Source organism: Eriocheir sinensis, unplaced genomic scaffold (assembly GCF_024679095.1).
Source record: "Eriocheir sinensis breed Jianghai 21 unplaced genomic scaffold, ASM2467909v1 Scaffold141, whole genome shotgun sequence".
Classification (NCBI taxonomy): domain Eukaryota; kingdom Metazoa; phylum Arthropoda; class Malacostraca; order Decapoda; family Varunidae; genus Eriocheir; species Eriocheir sinensis.
Genome location: NW_026110751.1, coordinates 95424 through 119970, shown reverse-complemented (window position 1 = coordinate 119970; position 24547 = coordinate 95424).

Below are 24547 nucleotides of genomic sequence, written 5' to 3'. Positions count from 1 at the left end.
ACATTATTTTATGTGTATTTTTTATATATATTTTCATAAAAATTTACGTTATTTTATTGTGTGTATTCGTATATGTTTTAATACAAATTTACATTATTTTATGTTTATTTTGCATATCTATTTCAACATAGATTTACCTTATTGTATGTGTATTTTGTATATTTATTTTAATAAAAATTTAATTATTTTATGTGTACTTTGTATACATTTTCTTATACGTATTTACTTCATTTAATGTGTATTTTGTATATATATTTTTTATAGTAATCTACGTTATTTTATGTATTGGTATATATATTTTGAAGCAATTTTACATTGTTTTATATGTATTTAGCATATCTATTTCAATATAAATCTACCTTATTGTATGTGCATTTTGTATATTTATTGTAATACAAATTTAAATATTTTATTATTTTGGTATATATATTTTTATAAAAAGAGTTTTATAAAAATTTAAAATATTTTATGTGTATTTTGTATATCTATTTTCATACAAATACACATTTTTTATTGATATTTTGTTTATTTATTTTGACGCGAATTCACATTATTTAATGTGTATTGTGTATATATATTTTTATACGTATTTACGTCATTTCATGTGTATTTTGTATATATATTTCTATAGAAATATGTTATTTTATGTGTATTCGTATATATATTTTGAAACAAATATACATTGTTTTATATGCATTTTGCATATTTTTTCAATATAAATTTACCTTATTGTACGTGCTTTTTGTATATTAATTTTAATACAAATTTAATTATTCTATGTGTATTTTTGTATATGTATTTTCATAAAAAAATGCTTTATTTTATGGGTATTTTGCATCTTTATTTTCATACAAATTTACATTATTTTATTGAAATTCTGAGTATTTATTTTGATACGATTTTACATTATTCTATGTATATTTTGTATATATATTTCATACAAATGAATGTTATTTTATGTGAATTTTTTTTCATTTCATACAAATTTACATTATTTTATGTGTATTTTGTACATGTATTTAAATACAAATTTAACTAATTATATGTGTATTATGTATATCTATTTTCATACAAATTGAAATCAATTTTGTGTATTTTAGTATTTATTTTTATTCAAATTTTCGTAATTTTATGTGAATTTTGTATATTTATTTTCCTACAAATATACGTTCTTTGATCGGAATTTTGTTTATTTATTTTGATACGAATTTTCATTATTTTAGGTGTATTTGATATATATATTTTTATACTTATTTACATAATTTTATATGTATTTTGAATATATATTTTCATAGAAATTTACTCTATTTTATGTGTATTCGTATATATATTTTGATACAAATTTACGTTATTTATGTGTATTTCGCATATATATTTCAATACAAATTTTCTTTATTGTATGTGCCTTTTGTATATTTATTTTGATGCAAATTTAATTATTTTATGTGTATTTTTTAATATATATTTTTAAACAAATATGCGTTATTATATGGGTATTTTGCAAATTTATTTTCATACAAATTTACATTATTTTATTGATTGTCTGTTTATTTATTTTGATACGATTTTACGTTATTCAGTGTATTTTCTATATATATTTTTTTGACATATTTACATTATTTAATGTATATTTTGTACATATATTTTATAGAAATTTACGTTATCTTATGTGTATTTGTTTATATATTTTCATACAAATTTACATTATTTTATGTGTATTTTGTATATATATTTCAATAAAAATTTGCCTAATTTCATTTGTATTTTGCATATCTATTTTCAAACAAATTTAAATTATTTTTGAGTATTTTTGTATTATTTTTATACAATTTTTTTTTTATTTGTATTTTGTATATATATTTTCCTACACATATACATTCTTTTAGAGGAAATTTTGTTTATTTATTTTGATACGAATTTACATTATTTTATGTGTATTTTGTATATATATTTTCATAAAAATTTACGTAATTTTATTGTGTGTTTTCCTATGTATTTTGAAAAAAAAAATCATTTTATTATGTGTTTTTTGCATATCTATTTCAATAAAAATCTACCTTATTGTATATGTATTTTGTATATTTATTTTAATACAAATTTAACTATTCTATGTGTATTTTTGTATATATTTTTTTTAAAATATGAGATATTTGATGGGTATTTTGCATCTTTAATTTTATAAATTTTTACATTACGGACATATCTTTTATACGTATTTACATTATTTAATGTGTATTTTGTTTATATATTTTTATATAAATTTACGTTATTATATGTGTATTTGAAAATATATTTTGATACAAATTTACATTATTTTATGTATTTTCTATATTTATTTCAATTCAAATTTAGGTTTTTTTATGTGTCTTTTGTATATCTATTTTCAAACAAATTTTATTATTTTTGTTTATTTTTGTATATAGTTTTATACAATTTTACGTTAATTTATGTGCATTTTGTATATTTATATTTATACAAGTAAACATTCTTTTATTGGCATTTAGTTTATTTATTTTGATACGAATTTACATTATTTTATGTGTATTTTGTATACATTTTCTTATACGTATTTACTTCATTATATGTGTATTTTGTATATATATTTTTATAGAAATCTACGTTATTTTATGTGTATTCGTATGTATATTTTGAAACAAATTTACATTGTTTTATATGTATTTTGCATATCTATCTCATTACAAATTTAACTTATTGTATGTGCATTTTGTATATTTATTGTAATACAAATTTAAATATTTTATGTGCATTTTGGTATATATATTTTCATAAAAATGCGTTGTTTTATGGATATTTTGCATCTTTATTTTCATACATATTTACATTATTTTATTAATATTCTGTGTATTTATTTTGATACTATTTTACATTATTCTATTTGTGTTTTGTATATATTTTTTTATACATATTTACATTATTTAATGTGTATTTTCTATATATATTTCATACAAATTTCGTTATTTTAAGTGTATTTGTTAATATATTTTTACTCAAATTTACGTTATTTTATGTGTATTTTGTATATATATTTCAATAGAAATTTACCTAATTTCATGTGTATTTCGTATATATATTTTATACAAATTTAAAATATTTTTTGTGTATTTTTGTATAGAGTTTTATACAAATTTACAATATTTTATGTGTATTTTGTATATCTATTTTCATACAAATACACACTCTTTTATTGATATTTTGTTTATTTATTTTAATGCTAATTTATATTATTTAATGTGAATTGTGTATATATATATTTTTATACGTATTTACGTCATTTCATGTGTATTTTGTAAATATATTTCTATAGAAATATACGTTATTTTATGTGTATTCGTATATATATTTTGAAACAAATATACGTTGTTTTATGTGCATTTTGCATATTTTTTCAATACAAATTTACCTTATTGTACGTGCATTTTGTATATTAATTTTAATACAAATTTAGCTATTCTATGTGTATTTTTGTATATGTATTTTTTATAAAAATATGCTTTATTTTATGGGTATTTTGCATCTTTATTTTCATACAAAATTACATTATTTTATTGATATTCTGTGTATTTATTTTGATACGATTTTACATTATTCTATGTATATTTTGTATCTATTTTATACCAATGTACCTTGTTTTATGTGAATTTGTTTTCATTTCATACAAATTTACATTGTTTTATGTGAATTTTGTACATGTATTTAAATACAAATTTAACTAATTATATGTGTATTTTGTATATCTGTTTTCATACAATTTGAAATTAATTTTGTGTTTTTTTGTATATATTTTTATTCAAATTTTCGTAATTTTATGTGTATTTTGTATATTATTTTCCTACAATTATACGTTCTTTTATCGGATTTTTATTTATTTATTTTGATACGAATTTTCATTTTTTTTAGGTGTATTTGATATATATATTTTTTTATTTATTTACATAATTTTATATGTATTTTCAATATATATTTTCATAGAATTTTACTCTATATGTATAAGTATAGAAAAAACACATGAAATAATCTAAATTCGTATCGAAATAAATACACAAAATATTAATAAAATAATGTAAATTTGAATGAAAATATATAGAAAATACCCATAAAATAACGCTTTTTTAAATACAAATAAATATATACACATAAAATGATTTGAATTTGAATGAAAATAAATATACAAAATAAACTTACAATAAGGTAAATCTATAATGAAATATATATACAAAATACACATAAAACAATGTAAATTTGTTTCAAAATATATATACGAATACACATAAAATAACGTAGATTTGTATAGAAATATATATACAAAATACACATGAAATGATGTAAATACGTATAATAATATATATACAAAATACACATAAAATAATGTAAATGTCAAAATAAATAATTAAATATCAATAAAAGAATGTGTATTTGTATAAATATAAATATACAAAATACACATAAAATAACGTAAATTTGTATAAAACTATATATAAAAATACACAAACATAATTAAATTCGTATCAAAATAGATGTACAAAATACAGATAAAATAAGCTAAATTTGAATTGAAATGTGTATACAAAATACATAAAATAATGTAAATTTGAAAGAAAATATATAAACAAATACACATATAATAACGTAAATTTGTATAAAATATATAAACAAAAAATTACACATTAAATAATGTAAATATGTATAAAATATATATATAAAATACACATAGAATCATGTAAATCGTATCAAAATAAATAAACAAAATAGCAATAAAATAATGTAAATTTGTATGAAAATAAAGATGCAAATACATATAAAATAACGCATTTTTATAAATATATGTCAAAATACACGTGAAAGAAATTAAATGAATAAAATATATATACAAAACACATATTAAATAATGTAAATGCGTACAAAATAAATAAACAAAATGTATTAAAAGAATGTGTATTTGTATGAAAATAAATATACAACATACACATAAGATAACATAAATTTGTATAAAACTATATACAAAAATACACAAAAATAGTTTAATTTTGTATTGAAATACATATACAAAATACACATAAAATACTGTAAATTTGAATTAAAATATATAAACAGATACAATTAAAATAACGTAAATTTGTATAAAAAAATATATACAAAACACAAATAGAATAATGTAAAATCGTATCAGAATATATACACAGAATATTAATAAAATAATGTAAATTTGTATGAAAATTAAGATGCAAAATACCTATAAAATACACATAAAATATTTGAATTTTTATCAAAATAAATATACAAAATGCACATTCAATAAGGTAAATTTGCATTGAAATAGATATGCAAAATACATAAAACATTGAAAATTTGTTTCAAAATATATATACCAATACACATAAAATAACGTAGATTTCTATAAAAATATATATACAAAATACACATAAAATTAAGTAAATACGTATAAAAAATGTATACAAAATACACATAAAATAATGTAAATTCGTATAAATATAAATAAACAAAATACCAATAAAAGAATGTGTATTTGTATAAATATAAATATACAAAATGCATATAAAATAACGTAAATTTATATAAATCTATATACAAAAATACACATAATTAAATTTATATAAAATATATGTACAAAATGAACATAAAATAAATTTGCATTGAAATATATATACAAAACACACATTAGATAATGTAAATGAGTATAAAATATGTATAAAATACATGTAAATAATCTAAATTTGTTTAAATTAAATAAAGAAAATACCAATATAATAATGTAATTTTGGATGAAAATATATATACAAAATACTCATATAATCATGTAATTATCAAACAATATACAAATATACACATAAAATAATTTAAAATTGAATGAAATAAATATACAAAATAAACATAAAATAAGGTAATTTTGTAAAAATATATGAAAAATACACATAAAATAATATAAATTTGCATGAAAATATATATACAAAACACATTAAATAACATGAATTTGTATAAAATTTGTATCAAAATATATACTTATACACAGAATAAAATAATTTAAATTTTTATGAAAAGAAATATACAAAATACACATAAAATTAATTTAATTTAAATTGAAATATATATACAAAAAACACATAAAATAATGTAAATATGTATGAAAATATATAAACAAATACACATAAAATAATATAAATTTGGATGAAATATAAATACAAAATGAACATTAAATATTGTAAATATGTATAAAAAAATATATACAAAAAACACATAGAATAATGTTAAATCGTATCAAAATAAATAAAGAGAATATCAATAAAATAATTTAAATTTGTATGAAAATAAAGATGCAAAATATCCATATAATAACGCATATTTGTCTAAAAATATATATACAAAAATACATAAAATAATTAAATTTGTATTAAAATAAATATAAAATGAACGTACAATAAGTAAATTTGTATTGAAATAGATATGCAAAATACACATTAATAATGTAAATTTGTATCAAAATATATATACGAATACTCATAAATAGTAAATTTCTATAAAAATATACATACAAAATACACATATAACTAGATAAATTTGTATTTAAATACATGTACAAAAAACACATAAAATAATGTAGATTTGTATGAAATGAAAACAAATTCATTTTATATAAAATATATATACAAAATACACATAGAATAATGTAAAATCATATCAAAATAAATACACAGAATATCAATAAAATAATGTAAATTTGTATGAAAATAAAGATGCAAAATACCAATAAAATAAAGCATACATATACAAAAATACACATAGATTAATTTAAAATTGAATGAAATTAATATACAAAATAAACATAAAATAAGGTAAATTTGTATTAAAAAATATGCAAAATACACATAAAACAATGTAAATTTGTTTCAAAATATATATACGAATACATTAAATAACATGAATTTCTATAGAAATATATATACAAAATACACTTGAAATAATGTAAATACGTATAAAAATATGTATACAAAATACACATTAAATAATGTTAATTCGTGTCAAAATAAATAAACAAAATTTCATGAAAAGAATGTGTATTTGTGTAAAATAGATATACAAATACATTAAATATTGTAAATTTGTAAAATAAAATAAAATAATAAATTTGTATAAAATAATTTAAACTTGTATGAAAATAAATATACAAAAAACATATAAAATTAGGTAAATTTGTATTGAAATACATATACAAAATACACATAAAATAATGTAAATTTGAATGAAAATATATAAACATATAGACTTAAAATAACGTATATTTGTATCAAATATATATATCAAATAAAAAATGCGTTATTTTATGGGTATTTTGCATCTTAATTTTCATACAAATTTACATTATTTTATTAATATTTTCTGTATTTATTTTGATACGATTATACATTATTTTATTTGTGTTTTGTATATATTTTTTTATACATATTTACATTATTTAATGTGTTTTTTGTATATATATTTGATACAAATTTACGTTATTTTAAGTCTATATGTTTATATATTTTCATTCAAATTTACATTATTTTATGTGTATTTTGTATATGTATTTCAATACAAATTTACCTAATTTTATGTTTTTTGTATATTTATTTTCACACAAGTTTAAATTATTTTTGTTTATTTTTGTATATACTTTTATACAAATTTAGGTTATTTTATGTGTATTTTGTATATCTATTTTCATACAAATACACATTCTTTTCATGATATTTTTTTTATTTATTTTGACACGAATTAACATTATTTAATGTGTATTTTGTATATATATTTTTATACGTATTTACATTATTTCAAGTGTATTTTGTATATATATATATATATATATATATATATATATATATATATATATATCTATATATATATATATATATATATATATATATATATATATATATATATATATATATATATATATATATATATATATATATATATATATATATATATATATATATATATATATATATATATATATATATATATATATATATATATTTTGAAACAAATTTACATTGTTTTATGTGTATTTTGCATATTTTTCAATACAAATTTACGTTATTGTAAGTGCATTTTGTATATTAATTTTAATACAAATTTAATTATTTTATGTGTACTTTTTTATATGTATTTTTATAAAAATATGCTTTATTTTATGGGTATTTTGCATCTTTATTTTCATACAAATTTACATTATTTTATTGATATTCCGTGTATTTATTTGGTATGATTTTACATTATTCTATGTGTATTTTGTATATATATTTTATATAAAATGTATTTGTTTTCACTTCATACAAATCTACATTATTTTATGTGTTTTTTGTACATGTATTTAAATACAAATTTAACTAGTTATATGTGTATTTTGTATATCTATTTTGTATGTATATTTTCATGGAAATTTCCTCTATTTTATGAGTATTCGTATATATATTTTGATACAAATTTACATTATTGATGTGTATTTTGCATATCTATTTCAATACAAATTTTCTTTATTGTACGTGCATTTTGTATATTTATTTTAATACAAATTTAATTATTTTATATGTATTTTTGTATATATATTTTTTATGCAAATATGCGTTATTATATGGATATTTTGCATCTTTATTTTCATACAAATTTACATCATTTTATTGATATTCTTTTATTGCTATATTGTTTATTTATATTTATACGAATTTACATTATTTTATGTGTATTTTGTATACATTTTTTTTATACGTATTTACTTAATTTTATGTGTATTTTGTATATGTATTTTTATAGAAATCTACGTTATTTTATGTGTATTCGCATATATATTTTGAAACAAATTTACATTATTTTATATGTATTTTGCATATCTATTTCAATACAAATTTACCTTATTGTATGTGCATTTTGTATATTTATTTTGATAGAAATTCAAATATTTTATGTGTATTTTGGTATCAATAATTTTATAAAAAATGCGTTATTTTATAGGTATTTTGCATCTTAATTTTCATACAAATTTACATCATTTTATTAATATTCTGTGTATATATTTTGATACGATTTTACATTATTCTATTTGTGTTTTGTATATATTTTTTTATACATATTTACATTATTTAATGTGTATTTTGTATATATATTTCAAATAAATTTACGTTATTATATGTGTATTTGTTTATATATTTTCTTTCAAATTTACATTATTTTATGTGTATTTTGTATATGTATTTCAATACAAATTAACCTAATTGTATGTGTATTTTGTATATTTCTTTTTATACAAATTTTTAAAAAATTTTGTGTATTTTTGTATATAGTTCTATACAAATTTAGGTTATTTTATGTACGCATTTACATTATTTAATATGTGTTTTGTATATATATTTTTATCCAAAGTTACTTTATTTTACGTTCATTTTTCGACATATATTTTTATAGAAATTAGCGTTATTTTATATGTATTTGTATATGTTTTCTCATACAAATTTACATTATTTTATTGCTATTTTGTTTATTTAGTTTGATACGAATTACATGATTATATGTGTATTTTGTACATATTTTTTATACGTATTTACATTACTTAATGTGTATTTTGTTTATATATTTTTAAACAAATTTACGTTACTATATGTATTTTTATAAATATTTTGATACATATTTAAATTATTTTATGTATTTTGTATATACATTTCAATTCAAATTTAGCTTATTTTATCTGTATTTTGTATATCTATTTTCATACGAATTTAATTACTTCTGTGTATTTCTGTATATAGTTTTATACAAATTTACGTTATTTTATGTGTATTTTGTATATTTATATTTATACAAATACACATTCTTTTATTGGTATTTTGTTTATTTATTTTGATACGAATTTACATTATTTTATGTGTATTTTGTATACATTTTTTATACGTATATAATATTTAAATTTGTATTACAATAAATATACAAAATGCACATACAATAAGGTAAATTTGTATTGAAATAGATATGCAAAATACATATAAAACAATGTAAATTTGTTTCAAAATATACATACGAATACACATAAAATAACGTAGATTTCTATAAAATATATATACAAAATACACATAAAATGAAGTAAATACGTATAAGAAAATGTATACAAAAAACACATAAAATAATGTAAATTCGTATCAAAATAAATAAACTAAATGCCAATAAAAGAATGTTTACCTGTATAAATATAAATATACAAAATACACATAAAATAACGTAAATTGTATAAAACTATATACAAAAATAAACAAAAATAATTAAATTTGTATGAAAATAGATATACAAAAGACACATAAAATAAGCTAAATTTGAATTGAAATAAATATAGAAAATACATAAAAGAATGTAAATTTGTATCAAAATATATATTCAAATACACATATAATAACGTAAATTTGTATAAAAATATATAAACAAGATTCACATTAAATAATGTAAATACGTATAAAAGATATGTACGTAATGTAAAAATTTATAAAATTAAAGATGCAAAACACCCATAAAATATCTTATATTTAAAAAAATATATATACAAAAATACACATAAAATAATTAAATTTGTATTAAAATAAATATACAAAATACACATACAATAAGGTAGATTTTTATTGAAATAGATATGCAAAAAACACATAAAATAATGAAAATTTTTATCAAAATATATACGAATACACACAATAAAATTACGTAAATTTTTATGAAAATATATATACAAAATACACATAAAATAATGTAAATACATAGAAAAATATATATACAAAATACACATAAAATAATGTAAATTCGTATCAAAATAAATAAACAAAATTTCCTCTAAAAGAATGTATATGTGTAGGAAAATATATATACAAAATACAAATAAAAAAAAATTGTATAAAAATAATACAAAAATACACAAAAATAATTTAAATTTGTTTGAAAATAGATATGCAAAATACAAATGAAATTAGGCAAATTTTTATTGAAATACATATACAAAATACACATAAAATAATGTAAATTTGTATGAAAATATATAAACAAATACACATAAGATAACGTAAATTTCCATAAAATATATGTACAAAATATACATTAAATAATGTAAATATGTCTAAAAATATATATACAAAATACACAGAATAACGTAAAATCGTATCAAAATAAATAAACAGACAATCAATAAAATAATGTAAATTTGTATGAAAATAAAGATGCAAAATACCCATATAATAACGCATATTTGTTTAAAAATATATATACAAAAATACACATAAAATAATTAAATTTGCATCAAAATAAATATACAGAAGGCACATACAATAAAGAAAATTTGTATTGAAATAGATATGCGAAATACACATAAATAATGTAAATTTGTATCAAAATATATATACGAATACACATAAAATAGAGTAAATTTCTATGAAAATATATATTCAAAATACATATAAAATTATGTAAATAAGTATAAAAATATATATATCAAATACACCTAAAATAATGAAAACTCGTATCAAAATAAATAAACAAAATTCCGATAAAAGAACGTATATTTGTAGGAAAATAAATATACAAAATTCACTTAAAATTACGAAAATTTGAATAAAAATATATACTAACATACACAAAATTAATTTCAATTTATATGAAAATAGATATACATAATACACATATAATTAGTTAAATTTGTATTTAAATACATATACAAAATACACATAAAATAATGTAAATTTGTATGAAATGAAAACAAATTCACATAAAAAAACGTTCATTTGTATGAAATATATATACAAAATATATTTAGAATAATGTAAAATCGTATCAAAATAAATACACAGAATATCAATAAAATAATGTAAATTTGTATGAAAATAAAGATGCAAAATACATATAAAATAAAGCATTTTTTTATGAAAATACATATACAAAAATACACATAGAATAATTAAATTTGTATTAAAATTAATATACAAAATGCACGTACAATAAGGTAAATTTATATTGAAAAAATATGCAAAATGCACATAAAACAATGTATATTTGTTTCAAAATATATATACGAATACACATAAAATAACATATATTTCTATAGAAATATATATACAAAATACACATAAAATGACGTAAATACGTATAAAAATATATATACACAATACACATTAAATAATGTGAATTCGCGTCAAAATAAATAAACAAAATATCAATAAAAAATGTGTATTTGTATAAAAATAGATATACAAAATACACATAAAATATTTTAAATTTATAAAAATCTTTTTATAAAAATATATATACCAAAATAATAAAATTTTTAAATTTGTATTACAATAAATATACAAAATGCACATACAATAAGGTAGATTTATATTGAAATAGATATGCTAAATACATATAAAACAATGTAAATTTGTTTCAAAATATATATACCAATACACATAAAATAACGTAGATTACTATGAAAATATATATACAAAAAACACATTAAATGAAGTAAATACGTATAAGAAAATGTATACAAAGTACACATATAATAATTAAATTTGTATTAAAATAAATATACAAAATACACATACAATAAGGTAAATCTATATTGAAATAGATATGCAAAATAAACATAAAATAATGTAAATTTATATCAAATCATATAATAATACACACAATAAAATAACGTAAATTTTTATGAAAATATATATAAAAAATACACATAAAATAATGTAAATACGTAGAAAAATATATATACAAAATACACATAAAATTATGTAAATTCTTATGAAAATAAATGAACAAAATTCCACTAAAATAATGTATATTTGTAGGAGAATATAAATACAAAAAACAAATAAAATAACTAAAATTTGTATAAAAATATATAAAAAATAAATAAAAATAATTTAAATTTGTTTGAAAATAGATATGCAAAATACACAAAATTAGGCAAATCTGTATTGAAATACATATACAAATTACACATAAAATATTGTAAATTTGTATGAAAATATATAAACAAATACACATAAAATAGCGTAAATTTATATAAAATATATATACAAAATATACATTAAATAATGTAAATGTGTATAAAAATATATATACAAAATACACATAAAATAATGTAAAATCGTATCAAAATAAATAAACAGAATGTCAATAAAATAATGTAAATTTGTATGAAAATAAAGATGCAAAATACCCAAATAATAACGCATATTTTTACAAAAATACACATAAAATAATTAAATTTGTATTAAAATAAATATACAAAATACACATACAATATGGTAAATTTGTATTGAAATAGATATGCAAAATAAACATAAATAATGTAAATTTGTATCAAAATATATATACGAATACCCATAAAATAGAGTAAATTTCTATGAAAATATATATTCAAAACACAAATAAAATGATATAAGTAAGTATAAAAATATACATATCAAATACACCTAAAATAATGTAAATTCGTATAAAAATAAATAAACAAAATTACGATAAAAGATGCAAGATACACATTAAATAATGTAAATATGTATAAAAAATATATATACAAAAAACAAATAGAATAATGTGAAATCGTATCAAAATAAATACACCGAATATTAATAAAATAATATAAATTTGTATGAAAATAAAGATGGAAAATTCCCATCAAATAGCGCATTTCTTATAAAAATATATATACCAAAATACACATAAAATATTTAAATTTGTATTGAAATAAATATACAAAATGCACATACAATAAGGTAAATTTGTATTGAAAGAGATATGCAAAAATACATATAAAACAATGTAAATTTGTTTCAAAATATATATACGAATACACATAAAATAACGTAGATTTCTATAAAAATATATATACAAAATACACATAAAATTAAGTAAATACGTATAAAAATAGATATACAAAATACACAGAGAATAATGTAAAATTGTTTAAAAAAAACAGAATATAAATAAAATAATGTAAATTTGTATGAAAATAAAAATGCAAAATACCCATAAAATAAAGCATATTTTTATAAAAATACATATACAAAAATACACATAGCATAATTAAATTTGTATTAAAATTAATATACAAAATGCACATACAATGAGGTAAATTTGTATTGAAAAAATATGCAAAATTTATTTCAAAATCTATATACGAATACTCATAAATCAACGTAGATTTCTATAGAAATATATATACAAAATACACATCAAATGATGTAAACACGTATAAATATATATATATATATATATATATATATATATATATATATATATATATATATATATATATATATATATATATATATATATATATATATATATATATATATATATATATATATATATATATATATATATATATATATATATATATATATATATATATATATATATATATATATATATATATATATATATATATATATATATATATATATATATATATATATATATATATATATATATATATATATATATATATATATATATATATATATATATATATATATATATATATATATATATATATATAATACACATTAAATAATGTAAATTCGCGTCAAAGTAAATAAACAAAATATCAATAAAAGAATGTGTATTTGTATGAAAATACATATACAAAATACACATAAAATCATCTAAATTTGTATAAAACTATATACAAAAATACACAAAAATAATTTTAATTTGTATGAAAATAAATATACAAAATACACATAAAATTAGGTAAATTTGTATTGAAATACATTTACAAAATACACATAAAATAATGTAAATTTGAATGAAAATATATAAACAAATACACTTAAAATAACGTAAATTTGTATAAAATATATATAAAAAATACACATTAAATAATGTAAATATGTATAAAAAATATATATACAAAACACAAATAGAATAATATAAAATCGTATCAAATAAATACACAGAATATTAATAAAATAATGTAAATTTGTATGAAAATTAAGATGCAAAATACCCATAAAATAACGCATTTTTTATAAAAATATTTATACCAAGACACACATAAAATATTTGAATTTGTATTAAAATAAATACACAAAATGCACATACAATAAGGTAAATTTGTATTGAAATAGATATGCAAAATACATATAAAACCATGTAAATGTGTATTTTGTATACATTTTTTTATACGTATTTACTTCATTTTATGTGTATTTTGTATATATATTTTTATAGAAATCTACGTTATTTTATGTGTATTCTTATATATATTTTGAAACAAATTTACATTGTTTTATATGTATTTTGCATATCTATTTCAATACAAATTTACCTTATTGTATGTGTTTTTTGTATATTTATTTTAATACAAATTTAATTTTTTTATGTGTATTTTGGTATATTTATTTTTATAAATAAAAAAAATGCGTTATTTTATGGGTATTTTTATAAATATTTTGATACAAATCTACATTATTTTATGTATTTTGTATATACATTTCAATTCAAATTTAGCTTATTTTATCTGTATTTTGTATATCTATTTTCATACGAATTTAATTACTTCTGTGTATTTTTGTATATAGTTTTATACAAATTTACGTTATTTTATGTGTATTTTGTATATTTATATTTATACAAATACACATTCTTTTATTGGTATTTTGTTTATTTATTTTGATACGAATTTACATTATTTTATGTGTATTTTGTATATATTTTCTTATACGTATTTACTTCATTTTATGTGTATTTTGTATATATATTTTTATACAAATCTACGTTATTTTATGTGTATTCGTATAAATATTTTGAAACAAATTTACATTGTTTTATATGTATTTTGCATATATATATATTTTAATACAGATTTACCTTATTGTATGTGTATTTTGTATATTTATTTTAATACAAATTAATTTTTTCATGTATATTTTGGTATATATATTTAAAAAAAATGCGTTATTCAATGGGTATTTTGCATCTTTATTTTCATACAAATTTACATTGTTTTATTAATATTCTGTGTTTTTTTTTTTTTTTTTTTTTTTTACATTGCAGCCTATTGCGCCGGTAGGCTTCTTCCAGGTGGATCCTGATGGTCGGTCCAAGGCTTCTTTCCGGTAGGTCCTGATGGTCGGCCCAGCCCGTTCTGGCGCAGGCGAGTGTTTATTTTGATTCGATTTTACATTATTCTATTTGTGTTTTGTATATTTTTCTTTATACATATTTACATTATTTAATGTGCATTTTGTATATTTTAAAACAAATTTACGTTATTTTATGCGCATCTGTTAAAATATTTTGATACAAATTTACATTATTTTATGTATTTTGTATATATATTTCAATACAAATTTAGTTTATTTTATGTATATTTTGTATATCTATTTTCATTTGTATCAAAATAAATAAAGAAAATAGCAATAAAATAATGTAAATTTCTATGAGAAAACATATAGAAATACACATAAAATAACGCAAATTTCTAAAAAAAAATATATGTACAAAAATGCACATAAAATAAAGTAAATTTGCAAATTTGTATTGAAATAGATATGCAAAATACATATAAATCAATGTAAATTTGTTTCAAAATATATATACGAATACACATAAAATAACGTAGATTTCTATAAAGATATATACAAAATACACATAAAATGAGGTAAATACGTATAAAAAAATGAATACAGAAAATACATAAAAATCGTATCAAAATAAATAAACAAAATACCAGTAAAAGAATGTGTATTTGTAAAAATATAAATATACAAAATACACATAAAATATCGTAAATTTGTATAAAACTATATACAAAAATACACAGAAGTAATTAAATTTGTATGAAAATATATATACAAAATACAGCTAAAATAAGCTAAATTTGAATTGAAATGTACATACAAAATACATAAAATAATGTAAATCTGTATCAAAATATTTATACAAATACATATAATAACGTAGATTTGTTTAAAAATATATAAACAAAATACACATTAAGTAATGTAAATACGTATAAAAAATATATACAAAATACACATATAATCATGAAATTCGTATCAAAATAAATAAACAAAATAGCAGTAAAATAATGTAAATTTGTATGAGAAAACATATACAAATAACGCAAATTTCCATAAAAATATATGTACAAAAATGCACATAAAATAAAGTAAATTTGCAAAAAAATATATATACAAAACACACACTAAATAATGTAAATGCGTACATAAAATAACCTAAATTTGTATAAAACTATATACAAAAATACACAAAAATAATTTAAATTTGTTTGAAAAGAAATATACAAAATACACATAAAATTAGGTAAATTTGTATTGAAATACATATACAAAATACACATCAAATAATGTAAATTTGAATGAAAATATATAAACAAATACACTTAAAATAACGTAAATTTGTATAAAATATATATGCAAGATACTCATTAAATAATGTAAATGTGTATAAAAAATATATATACAAAAAACAAATAGAATAATGTAAAATCGTATCAAAATAAATACACAGAATATCAATAAAATAATGTAAATTTGTATGAAAATAAAGATACCCCAAAATTATCGCATTTTTTATAAAAATATATTTACCAAAATACACATAAAATATTTAAATTTGTATTGAAATAAATATACAAAATGCATATACAGTAAGGCAAATTTGTATTGAAAGAGATATTCAAAAATACATATAAAACAATATATATTTGTTTAAAAATATATATACGAATACACATAAAATAAAAGAGATATATATATATATATATATATATATATATATATATATATATATATATATATATATATATATATATATATATATATATATATATATATATATATATATATATATATATATATATATATATATATATATATATATATATATATATATATATATATATATATATATATATATATATATATATATATATATATATATATATATGCATAAAATAGCGCATTTCTTATAAAAATATATATACCAAAATACACATAAAATATTTAAATTTGCATTGAAATAAATATACAAAATGCACATACAATAAGGTAAATTTGTATTGAAAGAGATATGCAAAATACATATAAAACAATGTAAATTTATTTCAAAATATATATACGAATACAAATAAAAAAATGTAGATTTCTAAGAAAATATATATACAAAATACACATAAAATTAAGTAAATACGTATGAAAAAATGTATACAAAATACACATAAAATAATATAATTTCGAATTAAAATAAATGTAGATTTGAATGAAAATATAAAAACAAATACACTTAAAATAACGTAAATTTGTATAAAATATATATGCAAGATACACATTAAATAATGTGAATGTGTATAAAAAAAATATATACAAAAAACAAATAGAATAATGTAAAATCGTATCAAAATAAAAACACAGAATATCAATAAAATAATGTAAATTTGAATGAAAATAAAGATGCAAAATTCCCAAAAATTATCGCATTTTTTATAAAAATATATATACCAAAATACACATAAAATATTTAAATTTGTATTGAAATAAATATACAAAATGAATACACAGTAAAGTAAATTTGTATTAAAAGAGGTATTCAAAAAAACCTATAAAACAATGTAAATTTGTTTCAAAATATATATACGAATACACATAAAATAAAGTAGATTTCTATAGAAATATATATACAAAATACATATGAAATTATGTAAATACGTATAAAAATATATATACAAAGTACATATCAAATAATGTAAATTCGTGTCAAAATAAAAAACAAAATATCATGAAAAGAATGTGTATTTGTATAAAAATAGATTATAGATAATAAATTTGTATAAAATATATATGCAAGATACTCATTAAATAATGTAAATATGTATAAAAAAGTATAAACAAAAAACAAATAGAATAATGTAAATTCGTATCAAAATAAATACACCGAATATTAATAAAATAATGTAAATTTGTATGAAAATAAAGATGCAAAATTCCCATAAAATAGCGCATTTCTTATAAAAATATGTATACCAAAATACACATAAAATATTTAAATTTGTATTGAAATAAATATACAAAATGCACATACAATAAGGCAAATTTGTATTGAAAGAGATATGCAAAAATACATATAAAACAATGTAAATTTGTTTCAAAATATATATACGAATACAAATAAAAAAAACGTAGATTTCTATAAAATATATATATACAAAATAAACATAAAATTAAGTAAATACGTATAAAAAAAAGTATACAAAATACACATACAATAATGTAAATTCGATTTAAAATAAATAAACAAAATACCAATAAAAGAATGTGTATTTGGATAAATATAAATATACAAAATACATATACAAAATAAACATAAAATAAGGTAGATTTGTAATAAAATATATGTACAAAATACACATAAAATAATGTAAATTTATATGAAAATATATATACAAATACACATAAAATACCATGAGTTTGTATAAAAATATATATTCAAAATAAATATTAAATAATGTACAAGCGTATAAAAATATATATACAAAGTACATATAAAATAATGTAAACTTGTATCAATATAAATCAACAAAACACCAATAAAATAATATATATTTGTATGAAAATAAATTTACAAAATACACATAACATAACTAAAATTTGTATTAAAATATATACAAAAATACATAGAAATAATTTGAGTTTGTATGAAAATAGATATACAAAATCTGATAATCTGATTTTATATTATTTTTATAAAATCTGAATTTTGTTTATTGAATTTGAAACGAATTTACCTTATTTTGTATATCTATTTTCATGCAAATTAAAATACTTCTGTGTATTTTTGTATATAGTTTTATATAAATTTACGTTATTTTATGAGTATTTTGTATATTTATATTTATACAAATACACATTCTTTTATTGGTATTTTGTATATTTATTTTGATGCGAATTTACATTATTTTATGTGTATTTTGTATACATTTTTTTATACGTATTTACTTCATTTTATGTGTATTTTGTATATATATTTTTATAGAAATCTACGTTATTTTATGTGTATTCGTATATATATTTTGAAACAAATTTACATTGTTTTATATGTATTTTGCATATCTATTTCAATACAAATTTACCTTATTGTATGTGTTTTTTAAATATTTATTTTAATACAAATTTAATTTTTTTATGTGTATATATGGAGAGGTAAATTTGTATTGAAAGAGATATTCAAAAATACATATAAAACAATGTAAATTTGTTTCAAAATATATATACGAATACACATAAAATAACGTAGATTTCTATAAAATATATACAAAATACACATAAAATGAAGTAAATACGTATAAAAAAATGAATACAAAATACACATAAAAATCGTATCAAAATAAATAAACAAAATACCAGTAAAAGAATGTGTATTTGTATAAATATAAATATACAAAATACACAAAAAATATCGTAAATTTGTATAAAACTATATACAAAAATACACAGAAGTAATTAAATTTGTATGAAAATATATATACAAAATACAGCTAAAATAAGCTAAATTTGAATTGAAATGTACATACAAAATATATAAAATAATGTAAATCTGTGTCAAAATATTTATACAAATACATATAATAACGTAGATTTGTTTTAAAATATATAAACAAAATACACATTAAGTAATGTACATACGTATAAAAAATATGTACAAAATACATATAATCATGTAACTCGTATAAAAAAATAAATAAACAAAATAGCAATAAAATAATGTAAATTTGTATGAGAAAACATATACAAATAACGCAAATTTCTATAAAAATATATGTACAAAAATGCACATAAATAAAATAAATTTGCATAAAAATATGTATACAAAACACACACTAAATAATGTAAATGCGTACATAAAATAACCTAAATTTGTATAAAACTATATACAAAAATACACTAAAATAATTTAAATTCGTTTGAAAAGAAATATACAAAATACACATAAAATTAGGTAAATTTGTATTGAAATACATATACAAAATACACATCAAATAATGTAAATTTGAATGATAATATATAAACAAATACACTTAAGATAACGTAAATTTGTATAAAATATATATGCAAGATACACATTAAATAATGTAAATGTGTATAAAAAATATACAAAAACAAATAGAATAATGTAAAATCGTATCAAAATAAATACACAGAATATCAATAAAATAATGTAAATTTGTATGAAAATAAAGATGCAAAATTCCTAAAAATTATCGCATTTTTATAAAAATATATTTACCTGAATACACAAAATATTTAAGTTTGTATTGAAATAAATATACAAAATGCATATACAGTAAGGTAAATTTGTATTAAAAGAGATATTCAAAAAAACATATAAAACAATGTAAATCTGTTTGAAAATATATATACGAATACACATAAAATAAAGTAGATTTCTATAGAAATATATATACAAAATACATATGAAATTATGTAAATACGTATAAAAATATATATACAAAATACATATCAAATAATGTAAATTCGTGTCAAAATAAATAAACAAAATATCATGAAAAAAATGTGTATTTCTATGAAAATAGATAATAGATAATAAATTTGTATTAAATATATATGCAAGATACACATTAAATAATGTAAATATGTATAAAAAGGTATATACAAAAAACAAATAGAATAATGTAACATCGTATCAAAATAAATACACCGAATATTAATAAAATAATGTAAATTTGTATGAAAATAAAGATGCAAAATTCCCATAAAATAGCGCATTTCTTATAAAAATATATATACCAAAATACACATAAAATATTTAAATTTGCATTGAACTAAATATACAAAATGCACATACAATAAGATAAATATGTATTGAAAGAGATATGCAAAAATACATATAAAACAATGTAAATTTGTTTCAAAATATATATACGAATACAAATAAAATAACGTAGATTTCTATAAAAATATATATACAAAGAACACATAAAATTAAATAAATACGTATAAAAAAATGTATACAAAATACACATAAAATAATGTAAATTCGAATTAAAATAAATAAACAAAATACCAATAAAAGAATGTGTATTTGGATAAATATAAATATACAAAATACACATATAAAATAAACATAAAATAAGGTAGGTTTGTAATAAAATATATGTACAAAATACACATAAAATAATGTAAATTTATTTGAAAATATATATACAAATACACATAAAATACCATGAATTTGTAAAAAATATATATCCAAAATAAATATTAAATAATGTAAAAGCGTATAAATATATATATACAAAGTACATATAAAATAATGTAAATTCGTATCAATATAAATCAACAAAACACCAATAAAATAATATATATTTCAATGAAAATAGATTTACAAAATACAAATAACATAACTAAAATTTGTATTAAAATATATACAAAAATACATAGAAATAATTTGAGTTTGTATGGAAATAGATATACAAAATACACATAAAACTAGGTAAATTTCTTTTGAAATGTATATACAAAATACATATAAAATATTGTAAATTTGTGTCAAAATATATAAACAAATACACATAAAATAACGTAAATTTGTATGAAAAATATATACAAAATACACATAGAATAATATCAATTCGTATCAAAATGAATGAGCAGAATATCAATAAAATAATGTAAATTTGTATGAAAATAAAGATGCAAAATACCCCAAAAATAAAGCATATGTTTATAAAAATACAGATACAAAAATACACATCGAATAATTAAATTTGTATTAAAATTAATACAAAATGCGTATATATTAAGGTAAATTTGTATTGAAAAAATATGCAACATACACGTTTACTCATACAAATTTGTATTATTTATTGGTATTTTGTTTATTTATTTTGATACGAATTACATGATTATATGTGTATTTGTACATATTTTTTTATACGTATTTACATTATTTAATGTGTATTTTGTTTATATATTTTCATACAAATTTACGTTATTATATGTGTATTTGTATAAATATTTTGATACAAATTTACTTTATTTCATGTATTTTGTATATATATTTCAATTCAAATTTAGCTTATTTTGTGTGTATTTGTATTTTGTATATATTCATTCAAATTTAATTACTTTTGTGTATTTTGTATATAGTTTTATATAAATTTACGATATTTTATGTATTTTGTATATTTATATTTATACAAATACACATTCTTTTATTGGTATTTTGTTTATTTATTTTGATACATTTACATTATTTATGTGTATTTCGTATACATTTTTATACGTATTTACTTCATTTTATGTATTTTTATATATATATTTTATAGAAATCTACGTTATTTTATGTGTATTCGTATATATATTTTAAACAAATTTACATTGTTTTATATGTATTTATATATTTTAAATTCACATTTACCTTATTGTATGTGTTTTTGTATATTTATTTTAATACAAATTTAATTTTTGATGTGTATTTTGGTATATATATTTTTATAAATAAAAAAAATGCGTTATTTTATTGGTATTTTGCTTCTTTATTTTCATACAAATTTACATTATTTTATTAATATTCTGTGTATTTATTTTGATACGATTTTACATTATTCTATTTGTGTTTTGTACATATTTTTTTTATACAGATTTACGTTATTTTAAGTGTATTTGATCATGTATTTTCATTGAAATTTACCTTATTTTATGTGTATTTTGTGTATGTATTTCAATACAAATTTACCTAATTTTATGTGTATTTTGTATATTTATTTTCATACAAATTTAAAATATTTTTGTGTATTTTTGTATATAGTTTGATACAAATTTAGGTTATTTTATGTGTATTTTGTATATCTATATTCATACAAATACACATTCTTTTATTGATATTTTGTTTATTTATTTTGACGTGAATTTACATTATTTAATGTGTATTTTGTATATATATTTTTATACATATTTACATCAGTTCATATGTATTTTTATAGTTTTAAACAAATTTATATTATTTAATGTGTATTTTGTATATATATTTATACAAATACACATTCTTTTATTGGTATTATGTTTATTTATTTTGATACGAATTTACATTATTTTATGTGTATTTTGTATACATTTTCTTATACGTATTTACTTCATTTTATGTATATTTTGTATATATATTTTTATACAAATCTACGTTATTTTATGTGTATTCGTATATATATTTTGAAACAAATTTACATTGTTTTATATGTTTTTTTGCATATCTATTTCAATACAGATTTACCTTATTGTATGTGTATTTTGTATATTTATTTTAATACAAATTAATTTTTTCATGTGTATTTTGGTATATATATTTTCATAAAAAATGCGTTATTTAATGGATATTTTGCATCTTTATTTTCATACAAATTTACATTGTTTTATTAATATTCTGTGTATTTATTTTGATACGATTTTACATTATTCTGTGTTTTGTATATATTTTTTTATACATATTTACA